Genomic DNA, 24,023 nt, shown 5'->3' on the forward strand with positions numbered 1-24,023 from the left:
CTCTGCTCCGGAGGCGCTGACAGCAGAGTCACCCAGGACCAGGGTATGTTAGGAACCCAAGAGCAAGGGGAACGATTGTCGAGGGGGAGCAGGAACCGTGTGCCAGGCACGGCCGCCAACACATTAACGGGTTCATTCGCTCAGCTCTCAAGACATCAGCGCGAGGTTGGCACAACCGTGGCCTCGCCTTGGGGACAGCGCCACCAGGGAGCACGGAGAACCGTCGACTACTGCAGACTGAGGCCTCTCTAACAGGACCCACACCCTCCTGTCTCCCTGACGGTCTCCCTCCCCTCCCTGTACCCAAAATCTCCGCCTTGAAACTAGGATTAAAGGGGTGCTGCCAGGTGTGGTGGAGCAGGCCCCGCAAATCCCAGTACTTGAGAGGCTGAGACAGGAGGATTGCAGGTTTGAGAACAGACTCAGCAATTTAATGAGACCGTTAGCAACTTAGCAAGACTGTTTCAAAATGAAAAGGGACACAGGTGTAGTTCAGAGGTAGAATGCCTCTGGGTTCAATCCCTAGGACCAAAATAATAATAATTAATAAAGATAATAAGTAAACTGAGACACAATAAAATTTGAAAGTTCAAGCTGTCAGCAAATCACGATTCACACAGTTCCAACCTGGAAACGGTGCAGGAACTCTACCCAGGGACACAAAAGGGTTTATCAGATGGACAATAAAATAAAGCAAGAAAGTATTTGGTTAAAGTCATATAACTGCCTTATTTGATTCATCTCTTTGCAACTACAAGAAATAGCTCAGGTTAAGTTTCCCCGATGTTTACAGATCAAGCGAAGCTTAGGTCACTCGAAGCCTCACGGCTTTGTTTGCTCAGGATCCTGCAGACCCATCCCTGTTGGAATTCCCGTGCTCACTTCCTTCGTCTTTCCTGTTAGATAAAACATCTTTGTGTCTGACTTGCGTAAATAAATAACTCTGGTCAAGCACGAGTATAAACCAAACAGTCACAGGAACTGCGAGGGCTCTGAGATGCTGTTTTCCTGAGGCTGAGGTCCACGTGGGGTGTTTTGAAGCGGAAAGCAGAGAGAGAGGGGGAGAGACGCCTCTCTGCTTGGGGAACTGACGCTGGTATGGTTTGTCTCCACTGGCACGCACGCGGAGGTTTGGTTCCCAGCACAACAGTGCTAATCGGTTTCCGGGCCCTTAAGGGCGTTGCCTCGCCCTCTAGGATGGATGGATGCTTTTCTCTCAGGAGTGAGTTGTCACAGACTGGACTGCCAACCGCATGGTGGGTCCTTATGAAGCAAGCGTGTTGCCCTCCTCTCACACCAGTTCTTCTCTCTCACGTGCACCCACCGGCCTTGGCACCCCGAGGTCCTCTGCAGAAGCCAAATGGGTGCTACTGCCGTGCTTTGGACTTATGAATCCATGAGCTCAACTAAATCTCTTTATAAATCACCCAACCTCGGGTACTCTGCCATAGCAACCGAAAACAACTAGGACTTGTAGAAATCCCAGATACGCAGCCTTGCTCCGCCTTTGCTCCTAGGAGCTGCAGCGGTGTCTCATCTTCTGCTTAGTGTGTGTGCACTGCTGTGGCTGATTGAGAACCGTGGACAAGTCCTGTCTCTTCGTGGTCCAGAGCCTCCCGTGCTGAGCTCTCACACTCAGGAGCCGTGGGAGGTAATGGTAATGGAAGCGGCTGCAACACCACAATAGGGATGGATAGATTCATGCAAACCACTAGGGGAGTTTAATCCTGTATGTGTGTATGGTGCTGGGATCGAACCCAGGGCCTCGCGCCCGCCAGGCAAGCACTCCATCACTGAGCGCGTGCCCGGCCCTAAGTTTAATTCCTCGGTTGCATGTTTATTGCCTGCACTATTTGCTGGCTGTGTGCTCTCCCACAAACTACCTCGAAACCCAGCACAGGTTGGATACCCCTCCTCCGCAACGCTTAGGATTGGAGCTGTTCCAGTCTTCAGTTTGGATTTTTGTTTGTTTTCAGATTTAGGGACATTATTAGATGCTTTGTTTGGTGAATGTCCCTGATGCAAAAAGTCTGAAATTTTAAAAATGTAAGCCAGGCGTGGTGGGCATGCTTGTAATCCCAGCATTCAGGAGGCTGAGACAGGAGAATCGCGGTTCACGGCCAGCCTCAGCTACTTAGTGAGGCCCTTTGCAATCAGTGAAAGCCTGTTTCAAAATAAAGAATAAAAAATAGGGCTGGGTGTAGCTCAGAGGTAGAATGCCCTTGGGTTTCATCCCCAGTACCACACACACACACACACACACACACACACACACATACACACATGTACACACACACATACACATGTACACACGTACACACACACACACACACACACATACACAATGCTACAAAAGTTTTTTATTTTCAAGCGAAGGAAGCTCAAACTGTGGTTTAAACAACCGCCATTGGTTTAGCTCATTGACTGCAGGTGGCAGGTTGGGCTGAGCGGGCTGGTCGTGTGGGCCGGGCTCCCGTGTGCAGCCGCGGTCCTCGCCGGCTTGGCTGGGAGCTGCGAGGGGCTGATGGACGGCTCGTCTCCACACCGCATGTGGCTCATCCTCCAGCAGGTTGGCTGAGCTTGTGCTCACAGAAGCAAGGCCCCAAGGAGGAGAAATGCCAGCACTCTCAAGGCCTGGGCTTGAGAATGACACCCCATGGGATGCTGATATTTTATGAGGGAATGACATTACAGGCCAGATGGTGGGAAGGGAACCGTTTTATGGTTTATAACTTACGATAAAAATCCAGGAGGATCGAGGGGAGACGAGGCTGAGATGAATTTGGGATGGACCTCGGGCGGCCCCGGTTCGCCATCTCTCCAAGTCTGTGACTGCAGGAGCGGAGCAGAGGGGACAGCAGCACGCAAGGGTGACCGTTGTGACCTTGTGACCAGCGTTTCCTTGCTGTCCTTTTGCCCCCTGGTGGTGGCAAGCAGGGAGGGCGAGGCAGGTACATCGGAGGTGAAGAAAAACGGGGGAGACAGACCAGTAAGATGCAGAAGGGCGCTGGGGAGGGAGGTGGGCGGGGAGACAGAATCCAGGAAGAAAATAGTGCCAATAACGCCCATAAATGAAGATCGCTACTAATCACACCCACATGTACAGGGAAAGAGGAGGAGCCGGGTGGACTCCAGAGGGTGACACCAAGCGCTGTGTGTGTGTGTGTGTGTGTGTGTGTGTGTAATTACAGTACACCCATAAAAGTGTAATAATAAAAAGAACAAGCAGCATCTCTCTACATCAGTGGAAGGAGCCCTCGCTGAATCTAACGATTAGATTCAGGGCCTTCGTGCCTCCTCTCCACCTTTATCTCAGGTGCCCCGAGTGTGGAGAGTGTGGGGTCCACCAGGGAGGGAGGTGGCGGGCCCAGGGGTCGGCTTCCTCTTCCATGTGATTTAAGGAAGGCGTCAACCTGCAAGCACTTCGTCTCTGTGCACCAACACTGCGCCTGTCGTCGTGTTTAATTACGAGGTGGGGCCACAGTCAGCTCCACACATCCCGGGGTCCGTCTTCTCAGAGTCAACCAAAGCCGACTGAAAAGCCGTGAAACGCCACACGTCTGTGCTGCGCGCGTCCAGACCTTCGCCTGTTCCTTCTTCCCTAAACGTGACAGTATAGCCACCATTCTCATGGCTCTCACTTTGCGCTAAGGGACGGCTAGATTGTTATCCTCCTGTTACGGATGGGGAACTGATCCCGAGAGCTTAGGTCCTGCCCTCAATCATCATGCATTTGACTGTGGCCCCAATGGGAGGTGAGGCCTACTGCGTGGGGTCTCGGGACTGTGTGCCGGCACCCGCGCTCGGGTGGCCTGCCTGTTAGGCAGAAAGGGCCGCCCCACCAAGTCTCACTATCCTGGGGTACAGCACCCCCCACCCCGTGGAAATTAGGAGCAAAGGCCAGCAGGGGCGGGGGTCACAGGAAGGGAGCAGTGGGATGATAAGTCACCGGCAAGCTGTAAATGAACTACTTGGGGGCAGCCTCACCTCTCCCTGGGCAGTGAGGGGTGGGGACTTTTCAGTGGCAACTGGTGATTTCTTTCCCTCTCCCCTGGCTCATTCTTAGAGGATAATCTAAACCTGAAGGATAGGTTTGAGCACCGTATTTCTCAGTACACCAAGTAGTGCGCTGGCGCCTTCCAGAACAAGCCCTGGTTCTTTGTCCAGCAGAGCAAAGTCCTCGGGCCACTGTGGAGCCCTCCCTGTTGGAAAGCATTCTTAACTTGGGGCCTCCGGGATGCCTCCCATGCCTGAGCCCTTCACAGCAAGGAGCGCGGCCTGACCCCATCTCCCGCCCTTCTTTTGTGTTCTCCGTTCTGCCTGAGAACATTGCAATAGCATTTCACTAAATAAATAGAATGAAAAGCAATTGCTGACTCTTCCTGCAGTTTGGTGATACGAGAGTGCTGCCACCTGCTGGCTGAGACTTTTTTTGCAGTACTGGGAATGGAGCCCTAGGACATTCTAACTCCAAGCTACAACCCCCGCCCTATTTTTTTTTTTTTTATTCTTTATTTTGAAACCGGGTCTCACTGAGTTGCAGAGGGCCTCACTAAGTAGTTGAGGCTGTCTGCGAATCATGATCCTCCTGTCTCAGCCTTCTGAATGCTGGGATGGCAAGCATGCACCACCAGGCTTTTAGAGCAGGTTACAGGGAATTGAATCCAGGGGCATTCTACTTTTGAGCGACAGTCCTATATTTTGCTCTTTATTTTGAAACAGGGTCTCGCTGAGTTGCAGAGGGCCTCACTAAGTAGCTGAGGCTGGCCAAAACAATTGTGTCCTGCACGTTGCTTCCATTTGTCTAGGGAAGCAGAGGGCAAGCTTAGTCTACAGTGTCTTATAATCAGTGCGCTGTCCTTAGACATGATGTCAGTGCAAGAGAAACATATTCACAGGGCACCGCGCCCTCCCCTCCCATACATAAAGCAGCACTGGTCCTGAGAGCGTCATGCAGGGGCCTAGGATCACCTGGACTGTTTCCTTCATCAAATCCCCTCTTTCCCTCCCCAGATCCCCTTCCACTCTTCACCTAGCCCCCCCCTACCTCTGAGGCATTATCATCATTATCATCATTATTTTGCTGTTATTATATTTCGGCTTCTCGTACCCTCTCAGCGCCCCCTGCATCCACTCTGACCGTCACCTCCAAGCTCAGCAGGAAAATGGATTGGGGCGTCTGTTTTGCTCGTGCAGTGACGGTTGGCTGGGGTTGGGCGGGTGTCAGTGGGGCAGATCTCGGTTCACTTGTACATCGGGGGGCGGCTAACGCAGGCTGAGCTCAGCCGCAGGACTGGCTTCCTGTCCAGGTCCCCCTGGCGTCTCAGTTAAGCCTGGCAGGGCCTGGAGGCACATCCTAAGACCAGGTTGGTGGGTAGAGGCCACCTGAACGAAGCTCTTCTCCGGCTCTTGTCAAGGAGGAGGACACTGGGTCCTTGGAATTAGCATACTGACGCCCCTATATTACACAGTGGCCAAACCTAAGTCAAGGGCACAGAAATCCGTTCTGTCTTTGTTAGAAGGGTTTTGTTTTGGTTTTGGTGGTACTGGGGGTGGAACCCAGGGGCTTTCTACCTCTGGGCTATACTCCCAGACCTAGTTTATACTTTATTTGGAAACAGGGTCTCACTAAATTGCTGAGAGCCTCACTAAGTAGCTGAGGCTGGCTTCGAACCTGCGCAATCCTCCTGTCTCAGCCTCCCAAGCGCGGGGATTACAAGCGTGCGCCACCAGGCCTGGCAAAGAGTTTCTCCTATTGGCCTTGGTTTGAGATCAGTAAGGTAACATACCGTTATTCCTCTGTCTCCTGCCAACTTGGGCAACTGCAACAAGAAATTCAAAAGCCTTTACCAGTGCCACTTTCAGAGACCACTCTGGGAAAAATCTCAAATCCTTATTACTGTAATTTGTCATTAACGAGAGATGAAATGACGTGAAAGCTGCGTGCCCTTAGGTGTCGGAGCCTCTGTGCTACCGCAGCTCGGAGCTGGGAGTGGTCGGCGTGTGCTGTGTGGTGGCTCTATTCACCGTGGACTCACCCAGTGCTGGGAGCTCAGGAGCTGCTCCCTCCCACAGTTGCCGCCTGTCACCACCCCGCAGCGCCCTAAGATGGCTTGACTTGAAATCAGCATACGCTGGTTGCTTTAGCTTGACAGAATGAGATAGGAACCGGAAGTAGAATGAAGCAATTGTCAATTTTACGGCTGTGTATGTTCTCCTCCCTTTGGGCGAGGGCTCAGAATTCCATAAAATGCCATTTCTTTGCTTCTCATGCTGCCTTGACTTTCTCCTCTGGCACGGAGAGAATTTAGCTGGAAGAGAGCGAGGCAGAGCTTTCATGGTGGTTGGAATCTGCAGCCATAAGTTTAGAGGACGTCTTCCAAGTCTCACGGAAAAGACTTGCTGCCGTATGCTTTTCGTGAGTTCTAAGTCACAAAGCATACGGCAGGGTGGCAGGACTGTTGCATTTCTGGCTGTGTGTAGAAGGTCTGCAGAAGAAACCCGAGCCTTGCACCATGAATTGTCTTTCCAAACACACGTTAAGCTGTTTGTCCCGTCTCCGTCCACTGCAATGAACCCAGACCCCGGGGCCAAGACCTTGGCCATTGAACCCGATTTGGCCTGGTAAAGGGTTCTGACTAAAGTACTAATGAAACTGTGTGCCTTGTCAATACGCTTAAAACGCCTGTGCACCCGGTGGGTAGAGGCCACCCGAGCGATTTTAAGTATTAAGTGCAATGTACCAAGTGGGCAAACCAATTAATGAGAGTCACTATTTTTTTTTTTTTTTTTTGCAGTACCAGGGATGGAACCCAGGGGCATTGCGCCTCTGAGCTCTACCCCCAGCCCTATTTTTCAGTCTTTCTATTTTTTGAAACAGGGTCCCACTGAGTTGCAAAGGGCCTCTCTAAGTAGCTGAGTCTGTCCACGAACCACGATTCTCCAGTCTCCACCTCTCAAATGCTGGGTGACAAGCGTGCGCCACCATGCCCAGAGAGTCACTTTTTTGGCATGGTCTTATTTTGGGGTCCCTCAGGAGAAGACCTGAGATGACAATTTAGATTGACATCACTTACTTGGTAGACAATCTAGAAAGGGTGGTTTGAGGGAAGAAAAACGCAAAGGGGAGGGAAACAGCACATGTTCCTCGACTCCCTGTGTCTGGACCTGGACGTGCAGGAGGAGCCACCTGAACCGTGGATTTTGATTCTTTCCCGGGCCAGCGATGTGGCGGCACCGTGCTCTCTCTGCATCTCCCTGTCAGCCACAGGAGCGTGAGGGACGGTCAGTTCTCTGCAGTGGACTGTGTCGCTGAACTGGGATGTTTAGCAGGTCTGGTGGTTCAGATTTGTTTCCCACAATATTTTCAACTTACAGCAGGTCTATGAAATGTCAGCCCACCATAAACTGGGGGGCAGCTGTAGTATTCCTGGGGAGAGTCTCACCGTTGACCCCGGGACTCAGTGCTGCCAGGTCATCCCAAAGACAGTACTGACGTCATCTCAGTGGGTTCCCCCAGGGGGCAAGGGAGCTGGGTGTGCAAACCCCAGCCTTCATCGATGAAGACCTCCAAGAGGCAATGACTACTTAAAATTTCTGGCCCACCCAGGAGTGACTCAGACGGGCTCCGATCCCCAGAGAGTCTGCAGGGAGAGTGGCCACGGGGCCCGGTGGGGAGGAGCCCTTGGCACCTGGGACGGCGGGTGCGGAGGGGCCCCGGGTAAGGCACGCTCGCGTCTGCTACAGGACACGCAAGAGATTCCAAGAAATGGAAGGAAGGAATATATCACTTGTAAAACCGTGTCCAACAGACACTGAATACTTCAGCCATGGTACAACCCTAAGGGAGAGGGAGAGCTCAGGGGAAACTTTATCCGAGTTAGAGTTTTGGGTAGAAAAGGAACACAGAACACAACAATGTTTAGAGTGCGGCCCCATTTTTAAAAGCAGCTTTATTTGGATATAATTTACATATCATAAAATTCACTCAAGCATACACATACGAGTGCTTTAGAAAATTTATACTGTTTTCCAGAAATTTCATGTAATTGAAATCATATTCCAGGTGGTTTTTTGTGCCCTTGCTTTCGTTCAACATGATATTATTAAAATAACCTACATATCAGTAGTTCGTTCCTTTTTTACTGCCTAGTAAAAATTCATTGATTAATAAAATTCATTGTATCAATACATCACATTTCACTAATCCATTCGACAGAAGACATTGAGGTTGTTTTTAATTTCATTATTGTGAAGATGCAGCTATAAACATCCATATACATTGTCCACCTGTGTATGTGGGTGATACTAGGGACTGAACCCAGGGGAAGTCCACCACCCAGCCACACCCCTCAACCCTGTTTTATTTTTTACTTTGAATCATGGTCTTACGAAGTTACTGAGGTCTTCTCTGGATTGCTGAGGCTGGCCTCAAACCTGTGGACTTAGTTTTCCATTAAGTGGGATTTCTGAATAATAGAGCATCTCCTCCTCCTCCTCCTCCTCCTCCTCCTCCTCCTCCTCCTCCTCTTCTTCTTCTTCTTCTTCCTCCTCCTCTTCCTCCTCCTCTTCTTCTTCTTCTTCTTCTTCTTCTTCTTCTTCCTCCTCCTCCTCCTCCTCCTCCTCCTCCTCCTCCTCCTCCTCCTCCTCCTCCTCTTCTTCTTCTTCTTCTTCTTCTTCTTCTTCTTCTTCTTCTTCTTCTTCTTCATAATATGATCTCTCTCTCTCTCTCTCTCTCTCTCTCTCTCTCTCTCTCTCTCTTCCTCCTCCTCCTCCTTTTTATTTTTCCTTCTTCTTATACTGGAGATTGAACCCAGGGCCATTCTACCTCTGAGCTACACCCCCATCCCCATTTTATTTTTTATTTTGAAACAGGGTCACACTAAGTTGCTGAGCGTCCCTCCCTCAAGTTGCCCAGGCTGGCTTTGAACCTGCGACCTCCTGTTCTGTGAGCCTCCCAAGTACCGGGGTTATAGACCTGCGCCACCGTGACCGCCAGTAGTATATGATTATGTCTTTATGAAGTTGCCAAACTGCATTCCAAAGAGGATTTCACCTTCTCAGCAACCTGTAAGAGAGCTCAGTTTCTCTGCGTCCTACCCACAGCTGGCATCATCGTCCCTTCCGCCGCTGCTGTCCTCGGATGCACGGTGGCGTCGGACTGTGGTTCTAGCATTTTCTTAGCGACTCAGGGCGCCAGACATCTTTTCACGTGCTGATTTGTCAGTCTCCCGCCTTCTTTGGTGAAATGGCTATTCCTAGCTTGTGTTTATTTTACGTTGGGCTGTTTTTTTCATAATTGGTAAGAGTTCTGGAGTGTTGCAATTTTTTTTTCCAGCAAGTTCAAAACAATTTCCAATGGTAAAGTTAAAAAAAGAACTCTTCTAAGTCATGTGTGGTGGCTCATGCCTGTAATCCCAGCACTTGGGAGGCTGAGACAGGAGGATGGCAGGCTCCAGGACAGCCTCGGCAACACAGTGAGACTCTCCGTAGCCTAGTGAGATCTTGTTTCAAAAACAAAAAAACTGGGCGTGATTTGCAGATAGTCTCAGCTGCTTAGGCCCTCCCTCCACAACACAGTGAGACCCTGTTTCAAAATAAAGAATAAGCCAGGTTTGGTGGTGCACATTTGTAATCCCAGTACTTGGGAAGCTGAGACAGGAGGATTGCAGGTTTGCAGCCAGTCTCAGCTACTTAGTGAGGCCCTCTGCAACTTAGTGAGACCCTGTTTCAAAATAAAGGATAAAAAAATAGGACTGGGAGTGTAACTCGGAGGTAGAATATCCCTGGGTTCAATCCCTGTTACTGCAAAAAAAAAAAAAAAAGGATTAAAAAATAGGGCTGGGGGTGTAACTCGAAAGTAGAATGCCCCTGGGTTCCATCACCGGTACCATAAAATAATAATGATGATAATAATAATAATAATAATAATAATAATATGAGTAAATAAGCACACTGGGTGTAGCTCAGAGGTAGAGTTCCCCTGGGTTCAATCCCCCGTGCCAAGAAAAGAAGAAACAAGATTCTCTAATAGCCATCACTTTCTTTTCCACCGGGGAGGCACATTCAAGATCGTTTCTGGTGTGGGCGTAGTTCACCAAGAGAATCCAAAGGAAGGGCAAGATCGGATTGGATTGTCAACCTTTGGCCAGAAACAGACAGAGGCACCAACACAATGGATCTTTTTAAAATCAAGACCCTCTGTCTTTACTACGTTTTGTGGGTGGATGGGACATTGGTGACCTTAAACATCCAGGTGGTGGGTAAGGAGACGTCAGAATGCTCATTGCCATCTTCCTTTCCTCGGTTCCTGCGGAAGGGGCTCAGCTTCCTCCCCCTTTTCCTTAGGAGGCTATCAGGAACTGCTGGCTGCACAGTCACCTGACAGCGTAGGACTGGCTGTGGGGATGGAGGGGATGAGCCGGGACACAGATGCGCCCAGCCAGGCTCGGTCCCGAGGCTGCTCGGGGGCCTCCTGCGTGTGCAGCTCAGCGCAGCGAGGTCTGTTCCGCCTACCATCATCTCGCTCACTTAGAACCCACTGACTTTTGCATCTGACTCAGGAGCTTCCAATTTTTTTTTTCCCCCGCGGTACTAGGGATGGAACCCAGGGGCATTCTCCCTCCAAGCTACACCCCAGCCCTATTTTTAACTCTTTAATTTTGAAACAGGGTCTCACCTAGTTGCCAAGGGCCTCACTAATTAGTAGCTGAGGCTGGCTGTGAGCCACGATCCTCCTGTCTCAGCCTCCCAAATGCTGGGATTGCGAGCATGCACCACCACTTGGTGAGCACCAGCTCTGCGCCCCTCCGTTCCCCCAGGACACGCTCCCATGCACCTGCACTGTGCCAAACACCCGCGAGGCAGGAATGTCGAGTAGCGTGTAGCCAAAAAAGCCAAGTGGCTTTCCCCAGGGACTTCCATCCTTAAGGGAGAGATGAATGATAACAAGGAAGAAAATAAGTATCCAAGATATTTCAGATCGTATATAACTAAAATGTATAACTTAAAATTAATATATGTCATACATAGCACATTGCATATTAATATATAGCTAACATAATTAAATATTATTATATGCTATATAATAATAAGCATTTGCTTTTTGTTACATAATAAGCATTGCAAAATAGAATAAAACCTGAGAAAGAGGCAGAAACAGTCAGGTGTGGTGGCGTATGCTTGTAATTCCCATACTTGGGAGGCTGAGACAGGAGGACCGCAAGCCTCAGTCACTTAGTGAGATCCTGTCTCAAAATAAATGACAGGCTGGCTGGGCGTGGTGGCGCACGCTTGTAATCCCCGCGCTTGGGAAGCGGAGACAGGAGGATCATGCAGGTTTGAAGCCAGCCGCGCACGCTGGCTTAGGACACCCTGTTTCCAGATAAAAATGTAAAAATAGGTCTGGGAGTGTAGCCCGGAGATAGAAGGGCTTCCAGGAACCCCAGTACCACCAAAGATAAAAAAATTAAAAAAAAATTAAATAAATGACAGGCTCGAGGTGTGGCTCAGAGATAGAGTGCCCTGGGTTCAATTCCCAGGGCCACACACACACACACACACACACACACACACACACAAAGAGGTAGGGAGAGATGGGTACATAAGAATTCTGAACAGCTCTACTCCAGATTAACAAGTACACCTGTCAATTTTTAAATTTCTATCTCCTGGGTTTTCTACTTTTGTAGTAGAAACGTGTACTACTTTGTAGTAGAAACATTATTCTCAATATGCAAAAAGCATTCAATTTGAATCTTCAAATATTTAATTGCACCACTCACTGTATCCTCATTTTATAACCAAAAATATCTAAAAAATTTCCTCAGAAAACAATGTAGGTCTTTGATATCTGGAGTATCCGGGGTGTGGTTTCAACGTGTTTTAGGAACTTTGATATTTGAAAATATAGATAAACTATAGAAAACCAGACATGTTTATAAAATGCCTTCCAGATGGGTCGTTTGAAGCAATGAGTAATATCTTCGGGTCTTAGTAAATGACAGAATGTGCTAAGTAGGTCAGAACAGAAAACGGCATCGTTAAATGCAGGAAACAGAGACCAGATATTTGAGCCTGATTTGCTGTTCCTGGTGTTTTATTTTGTTTTGCTATGTTTTTATTGGCAACTGGAGTGCAGTGTGTGTTTAAAAAGACACACAATAAAATCCAAAGTGGAGATGTCAGCGATTTGGTTAACTCGGTCCAAGAAGACTCCCAAACTTGGAGAGTAGTGGACAGAAATAAATCACTTTAAAGCCAGACTCAGCCTTCTGCCTTGCACTCGGCTCCCTGGAGCATTTGTATACACGCGTAGTTCGTGGATGGGTGGCCGTGTTGCACACTTACTCCTCCAGCCTGGCTCCCCACCTCCATGCTCACACAAGCCCGAGACTGCCATTCACTGGTTGGCACGACCTTCCCTCCAAGGGTGACATATTTGTTTCCCAACATCGCTACTGATTACAATGACCATACGCAGCAGCTCTGTGCGCACACAATCTCCCGCCCAAGATGTCCACCCAAAGCCTCCCTTCCCACCCCCGCTGCTAAAGTCACCCAACCCCTGTTCTATACGGATTTTCAAATCTACTGGTCCATCTCTGGTGCCAGAGTAAGCCAACCATTCCCTTTGAACTAGGATTTGTAACGTTAGGCATGTCACGTTTATCCACGTTAAGAACCAACTACAAACCTTGAGACGTGCGTCCAGGTGGATTATTAATGAGATCAGACCTGAGGTCTGAGCACTGTGGCGCTTTGTGTTATTTTCAGCAAGTTTCACAGTGGCTGGTCCCAATATTCTGAGTGATAATTTTGCATATTTGTTTGCTTTTTTACCTTCTTATTGGTTTGATTCTAATGAGCCTGATTTTTATTCCTTCATTGAGGGCTCCTGCATAATTCATTCTGAGAAATCAAAGCCTGTGTAATTGAGAAAGGCCTACAATGAGGCAAGGATTCTTTCACAAAGGTAAAATTATTTAAACCAAAGTTAAACTTTAATAGTTTGATAGCATTCCATAAAAACAAAAGAAATATATAAAGGAGTATTTGAGAGTGGGTAAAAGATACTACATTGGTGCCTTTCTCATAAAAAATGCTAGCTTTACTAAGAATATTTCCCTTCTTTATGTGTAACTCTATGTAACATTATACTGGCTCAATTTTTCCATCAATAGATTTTTTTAGTGTTTGTTTTAAAGAGTTGCTTATCTTTTCTTCTTTCGACTTTGAGAAAACAGAAGTCACACAGGCGTGCCCATTATGGTATTTTCTGATGTGTGTGTGGTTTTAATTGTCAGTTTCCTTTTCCCCATCTCAACCTTCCCTTTAGTTGGTCTGAATCATGTATTTTGCATGATGAACGCCATGATTCATTGCTGCCTGCTTCCTGTGGGGTGCGCTTTGCCAGAGTCCTCTGGGAAACTGGTTAGTCCCAGCTGAGCAAGGTACCTCGCATGCCTGTGGCCTGCTTCAGGCCAGCAGCTGCCTCTCAGAGCAGGGTAAAAGTGGCTATAGCATCATTCATTGGCACAAGTGATGGCCTCTGTATGGGGTCTGTGAGGTTTGGAGCAATTCACGGATCCACCCTTATTCTACGACACACAGGGAAATCTGATAGTTTCGTTTGGTGGAGAAGCTTTTTGGGTACACTTCTATCCTCAGAAAAGGGACATAAAATTTGAAAACAGCTCTTCGTCTGTAGTGTGTGCACGATGCTTGTAATGGTTGAACCTTATTCTGTGGATGCAGCTTTGAAAAACTTGGAACAGATTTATTTTTATCTAACCTACTTGAATCTTTGATTTTAGAAAAATTTAAGCCAAAGGATGTTTCTTCGTAATTTACACTTATAAAGACGTTCCTAGAGTGTTTTTATTGTGATACTAGGAATTGAATCTAAGGTCATTCTACCACTGGGCTATACTTATAGGCCCTTTATTTTTACTATTTTTTAATGGTGTGTGTGTGTGTGTGTGTGTGTGTGTGTGTGTGTGTGTGTACTGGGATTGAACCCAGAGATACTCTGCCACTGAGCTATGCCTTGAGCCCTTTTTACTTTTTTATTTTTAAACAGGATTATCCAGGTTGGCCCTGAATTTGTGATTCTTCTGTCTTAGCCTAGAGCCTCCCAAGTCCTGGGATTACAAGTGTAATCCCAGTGCCTGGCTTATTTATTTATTTTTATTAATTTATTTTTTAAATTGGTGCATTGCAGTCATATATCAATCACATTGGAGTACAAGACTTGAGAGGATATACAAGCACACATCATCCAATTAGCCCTCCTCCAGCCCCCATCCCATTCCCTCCCCCTCCCTCCATCCCACGCTTCTACAGAAAAAGATAAAGAAAAATATCGGAGAGGAGGTAAGAAAGCCGTTATGGATGCCAGGACACTGGAGATGCAGACAAAACTTATCTAAATGCACTGGAACTTATGGCTTATTTATTTTTGAAACAGGGTCTCACTTAGTGGCCGAGGCTGGCCTTGATCCTGCCCTCCGATTTTCTCAGCCTCCCAAGTACTGGGTATACAGGTATGGACCACTGCACCTGGCTAAAGCCGTACCTTAGTCACAGTCAATCATTATTAGGTTTCTACTTGCCTGTAACATTGCCCGTCTCCAGCTTGTGACCACCCATCCCCAAACAATAGACACAGTCCTACCTCCATTTGCTATCACCTAACCCCAGGTTGCAAGGTTGCTTTGTCTGCTCTCCCTGCGACAAAGAGATCTCTCATTTTCCTCTCCAGAATAAAGCCTGTACAAGTTTAAGTAGGTATACTAGCTTATCAGCAGGGACAAATGATGAATCCATTTGGATAGACTGAACATAAGATCAAATTCTGATTGCACTGGGAAACTATTATGAGCTTGCTATGCCTCAGATTTCTTTCAAATCTCTATAGATGGAGAGTTAAGAGATGGAAGCGCAAACAGAAAAACGGCACACCCTGGTGAAGGCTGGACATGGCTGGCCTGCAGTCCAAACTTGGTCATATAAACACAAAACCTAATCAAGTATTAGGAGAAGATGCAGGACGTGTAATGCGGCCTTGGCAGTAACAGGTGGCCAACTCTACCTGGTGAGACAAAAGAGCTCTGATCTGGATGGTCCTGCTCTTGCCTGTCCTGCTGATGGCCTGGTTGCTCTGAGTAATACTTGGCACAGTAGCAGCCTTCCTGATGGCAGTTAGAACGCCGGTGCTGACATGCTGCAGAAGAGAGGGCTCTTGGAGGTCAAAACAGGAGCGCCAAGTTCCAACCCCAGCTCTGACTCTGACGAGCACGGAGACTTCGGGGACGTAATTTTGCTTTCTGAGCTTCACCTTCTTCACAGATGGAATCAGACGCAGGCCAGTGCATCTGGAGTACAAGATGGAAAGGGATTGTGGGGCACCACACTGGGAAATAATGCCAGGAATGATGGTCAGGGTCTGCAGTGTCAGACAGAAGGACATCAGGGAGATGGGTATCCACCGCCTCTCAGCTTCTGCAGTGCTAGTCGCAGTCTAAGACGTGACTTATGACAACTCTAGAGGGCCGTTTTTGTTGGTAATACCATGAATAACTAACTGACCTGAGCATGGGCCAGAAACCTAACTCCAGGGAAGCCCAGGCCGTGGGCCACGCCCTGTAGTTTGACTCACAGCCGCTCGTCCTCTCATCTGTAAACTGCTGTAGCAGTGGGTTGATCTGCCATGTTAGCCAATGCCTGCTGAGAAAACGAGGGTATTCCTTGCTATTTCAGAATTTTAGGCCAAGAAACACACAGATCTTAAGTTTGTTTGTTTGTTTATTTATTTATTTATTTATTTAGGTGGTACTGGAGGTGGAACCCAGAGGCTTTCTACCTCCAGACCTTTTTTTTTTTTTTTTTTTTTTTTTGGAAACAGGGTCTCACTAAGTTGCTGAAAGCCTCGCTAAGTAGTTGAGGCTGGCTTCAAACCCGTGCGATCCTCCTGTCTCAGCCTCCCAAGCACGGGGATTACAAGCGTGCGCCACCGCGCCCGGCCAGATCTTAAGTTTAGTATTGGCTCTTTTGTGTAGCTCTGGATGCAAAGGGAATCACCATCTTTGTGCTCGTCAGAGTCAGAGCTGGGGTTGGAACTTGGCTCTCCTTGCTTGACCCCAAGAGCCCTCTCTTCTGCAGCATGTCAGCACCGACATTCTGACTGCCACCAGGAAGGCTGCTACTGTGCCCTGTGTTACCCAGAGCGGCCAGGGCATCAGCAGGACAGGCCCGTTACCACTCACTGACTGCCTGCGTGTTACGGATGCCCAGTTGTGTTTGTTGAATAGAACGATGGTTGAATGAATGAATGGTAGGCCATTCTCAGTACATAAAATGGGCAAGGCAGGACTGAAACGGTGAAAGCAGGTGGTTTTCATTTAGGATCTTTAAGGTAGAGAGCACTCCTTCAGTGATTAGGAGGGACGAAATATGAAAATAAAGCTTTGTTTTTTAAAAATCACTTAGAGGTCCTAAGAAGATACATGCCATGCCTGGAGGTTACACACATGTATATCTGGAAGTGTGGACAGGGAGAAAGGAGGAGGAGGAGGGAAAGGAAGAGGAAGATGAGGAGGAGGAAGAGGAAAATGAGGGAAGGGAGAGGAAGAGGAGGTGGAGGAGTAGGAGAAGGAGGAGGAGGAAAAAGAAAAGGAGGAAGAAGAGGAGGAGGAGGAGAAGAAAAAGAGGAGGAGAAGGAATTGATTGAGCGATTGATCTGGTGGGGAATTTTAACTGGTGGGTTTAAAGCAAGCACGCATGAGTTCCAGGAGGTCACACTGACTGAGAGGTGGTCACCGTGGCATAGCTGCACAGTCCGTATGGGGTATGGGGGTCAGCAGAGCCAGCAGGTTGCATCCAGTTGTCCCATAGAGAAGTGGTCTGTCTCTAGGAGGTGGTTGTATAAGGCAGACATCTGGATGGACCACCTTGAGGAGCTGGAAACCGTGTCAAGGGTGAGCCAGGTGTGATTAAGTGCAACTTATTCAAAACGCGTGCCAAGCAACATAACATTATCATCACACTTCACTACACAAGGACTAGACTCATTTCTCTCCCACAACTTCTTAAAGGGAACTTTCGGGAGAATTGTAGGCTAGACACAGTGCCAGAACGGTGTGGGACAGGCTGACCAGCTCTCCAAGACCGTGAGGTGAGAACCTTCTAGGTTTGCCCGGGGAGAGTGGCAGCATTGGCCATCGGGTTTCCTGTGCTCTCTCAGAGCTAATGAATGGGTTTCTTATAGAAGATTCACAAATGTTTTCAGAAACCAGAACAATGGAGTAGACGAAATAGCCCATCTTTGTATGAAGAGACACAGAAGTAAATAATCAAAAGGCCAAGAATAGATTCTCCTCTGTCATCCCGACTCTGTCTTTAAGGGTCTCTTATTTGGGGACTTTCTTTCCCTGATCCTCCGTGTCTCTGTTCTATGAGGGTGTTAGTGTTACATGAGGGGCACCGTGATGCCTCTGCTAAACACACCTGTTCTCCCAGGTGTGACGGAAGCTCACTCACTCACACTCTTGACACCCACACAGGTCTACACATCTAGATGCTGAGGTACCTGACACATCTATTTGTGTGAGCACAATGAAGTTTTACGTATTCATGGTCACGTTGCTCACGTTAATATATGCATTATTGTGACTCGAATTCTTAACAGTAATTTAACTTGCAAAGTGCTTTATGTACATTTAGTAGCTTATTATTTCTTCCCACTGTGCTCTGTAAAAGGAGCTAGCTATTTGCTGGAATATCTTTTATCTTGGCCTCAAAACTTTGCAAACAAGGCTTGCTTCCTTTTTTTACATTTTGTATGGGTGCACTGTAGTCACACATCTTAGTGGAGTACAAGATGGTAGAGGCATACGTGCACACATCACTCGGTTAGCCCTTCCCCAATCACAAACAAAGCTTTAAAACGTCACCACAGTTCACAATAGCCACATTATGGAACCCACCTCGATGTCTATCAACAGATGAATGGATAATAGAAATGTGGTGTGTGTGCACAGTGGAATTTTATTCAGCCATAAAGAACAACATAATTATGTCATTTGCAGGACAATAGATGGAACTAGGCAATATTATGTTAAGGGAGACAGTCAGTCCCAGGAAGTCAAGACTTGAATGTTTGCTCTCACATGTAGAAACTAGAGAGAAAAACGGAGACAAAAGGACTTAGATAATTGAGGAGAGAGGTGAGAGGGAAAGGTATAGGGGGAGGAGATGAGGAGGAGCAAGGGAAGAAATGACAAAAGATTCCGTGAAAAATATGTTGTGTTCATGTTTGAAGGTATCACTGCCAATCTAGCTGCTATGTGTGGGGAGGGGTGCGGAGCAGGTGAGATGTATATTGTATCCAGTAACACTCAAGGGTCCTTTGAGGCCCTTCCCTGGCTCAGAGCCCTCCCTAGGGCCTATGGGCATTTTGCATTTGTAATTTTGTATTCCTCCTCATAAAGGAGGGGGGCTTCCAAAGACAGAATAGCCTCAGTCTCCCTGAATGCGGTAACCATTAAAGGAGCTTCTTGGGATCTCAGAAGAGAGATTCCCCTGTGCTCTGGCTCTCAGGGACATAGTAGACAACAGGAAGAAAAATAGCCTTTAATTTTTTAAAATGAAATAAAAGTGTTAGTTACAGAAACTCAGGTCCCACTGATGATGACTTCCAGGTATATAAGAACATCCAAAGGTCATCCTCTTAAACTTCTTTTTGGAAACGGATCCACCTACATGCCCTTCTACATGCCCTTCGCCTGGTAGCGGGACCCACCCAAGCTACAGTGGGTATTGAGTTCCCAGTTCTCTGCATATCTGCTCCGGGCCAACAGCAACTTCTTCACCCAGGAGGAAGCCCCCAACAGCACCAGTGACTGTGGAGGGTGTAGAAGGCAGCCAGGCGGTATAACTGGGTGTGCGATTCCATTCACACTGTAGTGGCCCCGTGGATCAGGCCAAGGCCAGGCTTTGCCTGCAGAGACACGCTCCACTCTTCCTCCTCCCCGCCCTGTTTTTCTCACTTCCCTAGAAGACAGTCCCAAGGAGCCCATGGACATCTGGATCCCCATTTCCGCCTCTGCTTCTCCAGAATCTAATCAGGACGTGGCCTCTCTCGGCAGCCCCACCACATGGCCTCCCCCAATCTGAGAGGCCTCCACCTCCTGGGGCAGTCTGGCCTGTGCGGGCAGCTGTTGTTGTGGGATAGGTCTTTCTGAGCCTGAGACCAGCAGGGCGAGTCTTATTTAAAGAAGACAGCTGCCCTGCCCATCCCACGCCCCTCCCAGGCTGCTCCTTAACCTAAGCCTCCCAGGCCCTTGAGCTAATCCTTTGTTCTTCTCTCACTTCCTGGGGTCTCTCCTCTCTCGTTCCAGTGTGCCAGAGTCCTACCCCTGATGCTCACCGAAACAGAGCCCACTTTCTCCCTGAGCTCTGCAGACTCAAGGGACAGAACTCCCCCCAGGACAGGTGTGGTGTTGGACGCGTCGAAATGCCCATCGGCGATTCGAGCAAGTCTGTCATCTGGAGATAGGACTCACCTTCCACCCCAGCCTGTCCCAGGTGCTTTGGGAGGAGGCCGCCTCCGCCCCGGGGTGCTCACGCCACGTTTCTGTAGCCCTCTCCGAGGGGTTCTCATTCCTGTCTGCTATGTCAACGCGGCTGAGTCTAACGTCTCAGCCAGTTGAGCTGTATTTTATATCCCAGTTGTGTTATCTGGACGTACTTCTCCAAAGCATGTTATAAATATCACTAGACACAGCCCAGAAGGTTTTCAGATGGTAGTCCATTGGCTTTTTTTTTTTTTTTTTTTACATTTTTACTTTATTGCTTAATTCTTATGAACTTCATTTTTGGTATAAAACTGTCATCATCATGTCAAGTCCATGGGCTTCTTTAATATAAATTTAAGTTAAAAAATGAATCAGTTAAGAGAAAACCCTTGGCCCCACATGGTACACATGGGTTATAGATGACCTGTGCTTAGGAAACATTAATCTATGTTAAAGGTTTGCTATTTCTCTTTAAGACACATACCAACCTAACCTCCACAAAATACTATCCTCACTTAACTTTTTTTTTTTTTTTGGTACTGGTGACTGAACCCAGGGGCATCATACCTCCAAGATATACCCCTAGTCCTTTTTATTTTTTGTTTGGAAACAGAGTCTTGCTAGCTTGCAGAATCTTTCTAAGTTGCTGAGGCTGTCCTCAGACCTGTGATCCTCCTCTCTCAGCCTCTAAGTATTGGGATTATAGGCATGCAACACCATGCCCAGCCTCATTGAACTTTTTAAAAATTTTGTATTGGTTCATTTAACTATTTTGGGGGGGGGGGCACTAGGGTGGAAACCAGAGGCTTTCTACCTCCGGGCTATACTCCCAGACCTATTTTATACTTTATTTGGAAACAGGGTCTCACTAAGTTGCTGAGAGCCTCACTAAGTAGCTGAGGCTGTCTTCGTCCCTGTGCGATCCTCCTGTCTCAGACTCCCAAGCGCGGGGATTACAAGCGTGCGCCACCACGCCCGGCTCATTTAACTTTTTAATAGATATCTTGAATGGGATAAGCCTGCTTCTGTTTCATACCAGACCATCAGGTAGGGATTTTTGTGGGGGGAAAATTAGTTATTGTATTTTAATCCTCTTATCGCCCACTTTTCATTGAGCTGAAAAAAAGTCACTACTTGTCACCTTTTGAATTTCAGATCCACATAGCAGTTTTCCCTAACGTCCTAGTCTAGAAGCCCCACTAGCTACATGAGAACTGTAGCTAAGATGACAAACCTTGGAAACCCAAGGTGATTCCGGGGCGTGACCATTTTTACCTAGGAAATGTCAGCTTGCAAAACATGTCAGCCTACATGACATAAAATGGCTGGCCCTCCACTTCCCAGCTAGCGGGGTCTATGACCTCATATAGTTTGGGAACCAGGGATCAACATTATCTACCCACTGTCCCCAGCACCTTCTCAATTCTCTTAATTGCTTAAAGATGAACACAATCGTCTCACACACATTTTATTTCCAGCCACAGCTTAGCATGTGTAGGAAATGGCAGTGTCTATCCAACATCCAGATGCCTCCTGCCTCCCTTGTAGACACAGGACTCGGTCTACTTATTAATGCTGCTTTTCCGTTCCCAATAGTAGCGCCTTTATCTGACCATCTTATACTAACCAACACTCTAATGGGTAAAGAGTTTAACAGGTTTGCTTTTCTTTTTTTTTTTTCTCCCATTTGATTTATGTTTCAAACGCATTCTATATAATTATTCTACGTTTCTTTTTAGCTGTTTTTTTCCTGTGCAATGTGCCCCTTTGCTGAGCATTAGCCTTCAAGATTTTTTCTGTCTAGAGCCACCGAGCTGGTGGGATTCCCTCTTCCCGGGCGCCCTTCCCTGGACTGTCCCTCTTTCTAGCTCTGAGTTCGGTGCAGCCGGGTCTGTGCGAACCCCTCCACTCGTTACCATCCTCCCAGTGCTTGTCTTATTTGTGCATGTGGTATCTGAACCTCGTTTGCTAGAACTTCCCCTTCTGCTGGAGGGGAAGAAGGATACTTTTTCTAGACTCCAGCTCACCTTTGCACTTCTTGAAATATCTACTATAAAGGTCGACTCCCCGCCCAGGGAGGCTCCATTCCCAGCTGCCAGGAACCCAGAGACTAGAATGACCTGGCGCCGCCCATCGCCTCCAGCTCCCTCGCTGCTTCCTCCTTCTTAGGTCGAGAAGAGCAGTTCCTCTTATTCTTTCTCAACCTTCTGAGGGCGGAATCTGCTGGCCAGTTGGGTCCAAGGAGCCCACGTGCGGTTTTACCATTAATCGTTTTTTTCCACACAGGACCTCATGCCGCCGTGGGAACGTGTGGCCGGTCGAATCCCACCGCCAGTCCTGCTTCTGTCTTTCCTCCGATCTCCGTAGCAGCAGGAGGCCACACCCTTCCTGCATTCGACAGTGGCTGACGTGTGCCGTCATTACCTAACACGTTCATGCTTTTTTTGTCCCTCAACATCATTTTCTAACAAGAAAGCACACGTGCAGATGCATAGACGTATTTGTTCTTGATTTACTTTGACAGCTTGTTCCTCTAAAAATCATTTCTGATGAACAAGACATGGCCAAGCATACCCTCCCTCTGTCGTATCGTAACCAAGGCCACCTTACTTCCAATCTCTTGGGTTCCCAAGAGGTCCTGGGGTGCCGATCCTTTCCTTCACTGTCAGAGATTCATTCTTACCTCTCTCTGACTGCTCTAAGTGTTGACTGGGCTGCCCGACCAGCTACCTCATCTCAGGCTCTTTTGCTAATTGGCACCCTGGCTAGGTTCAGCTGGCATGAAGCCCTGATAGACATTGTGGGTAGAACGAAGAAGGGATCCAGGTGTGGTGGTGCACACTTGTAATCCCAGTACTTGGGAGGCTGAAAACAGAGGATTCCATGTTTGGGGCCAGCCTCAGCAATTTAGTGAGACACTTGGCAATTAGGCTAGACCCTGTTTTAAAATAAAAAATAGAGAGGGTTGGGGCTGTAGCTCCAGGGTAGGATGTCCCTGGGTTCAGTTACCAGCACCAAAAGGAAGAGGAGGAAGAGGAGGAGGAAGAAGAGAGAAGGACAAGGAAGAAGAGGAGGAGGAGGAAGGCCTAGGCAATTCACCTTGGTGTATTAATGATTCAAATTTGTGCCTCATCCAAATTATAGATTACCTGGGATCATCATCAGAGAATAGTTCTATCAGGAGATGGTAGGTCCACGAATGCTAAGAAGCTACGGAATCCACCACGCAGGAAATGGGAAGAAGTGTTGGTGCGAGGCATGGGGTTAAGGTTGATCTGGTCCTTGAAGAGCACAGGTGTTTTTCTGGCAGATAAACTCACGGTGGACAAGCTAGGAAGGGAGGAGCAGGCGGATGCTGAGGGAGGCCATTGTGGTAGGGTGTGTCTGCGAGCGGGCCCATTGCTAAGACCGCAGAACAGGAGACAAGATAGGGAATAAAGAAAAAAGAAGGAAAAAAGCTTCTGTTCCGTGCAGAAGGCCCTTCTTTCCTGACATAGAGGAGGAGTTTGCATGTCTCCCTACATGTGAGGTCACTGGAGCCCCAGAGTTGTCAAACATGAACAGGCGGGAAACCAAGCTGTTTTTCAGGACGACTCCATTTGTATTCTCCTTCTTGCCTGGGTTCCTATTGAATAGAGATGGTCCCTGGCTTAGAATAGTTCAATTTACAATTTTTTGACTTTACAATGGCGTAAAAGTGATAGGATTTCAGTAGAGATCGTACTCCACGTTTTGAATTTTGGTCTTTTCCCAGGCCACCAATGTGTAGGGCAATGTTCTCTCAGCTGGGGCTCAGTGCTGTGCGTGTGTTCAAGGCCGGTTAGGATCTGGGTAGATTAGCCATGATGGATGCATTTTCCACTTAAGATATTTTCAACTCACAATGGATTTCCTGGGATCACCCCATCATAATTCAAGGAGCATCTGCACCGAATTTGGTGAAAGTATGCTGTGGCTTACAATGTTTAAAATTCACTGTTTTATATGGGGGGAAAGACACCCTTTCAACAAGTGGGGCCAGGAAAACTGGATATCCATAAGGAGGAGAATGAAACTAGACAGCTCCAAATGTGTCAAAGACCTAGAAATTAGACCAGAAACCTTCAGGTACCAGAAGAAAACATACCAGAAGAAACTCTCCAACATACACGCACAGGGAGAGACTTCCTCAACAAGGCCTCTGAAGACCAGGAAATAAAAGCAAAATTCAACAAATAAGATGGCACCAAATTTTTAAAAAAGCTTCTTTCTGCACAGCAAACAGTCAAGAGTGAGAAGAGGGACCACAGAATGGGGGAAAGTCTTTGCTTCTCTTCCGACAGGACTAATATCTAGAATATGAATAAATGTGTATAGTAAATATTAATTATATAATAAGTAATAAATGATATTATTGCAATAATTACTACATATTGCTTCTTAAATAATTATATTAGTATATAAATGATA

Source organism: Muscardinus avellanarius, assembly GCF_963383645.1.
Source record: "Muscardinus avellanarius genome assembly, chromosome: 19".
In the NCBI taxonomy this organism is placed as follows: Eukaryota; Metazoa; Chordata; class Mammalia; order Rodentia; family Gliridae; genus Muscardinus; species Muscardinus avellanarius.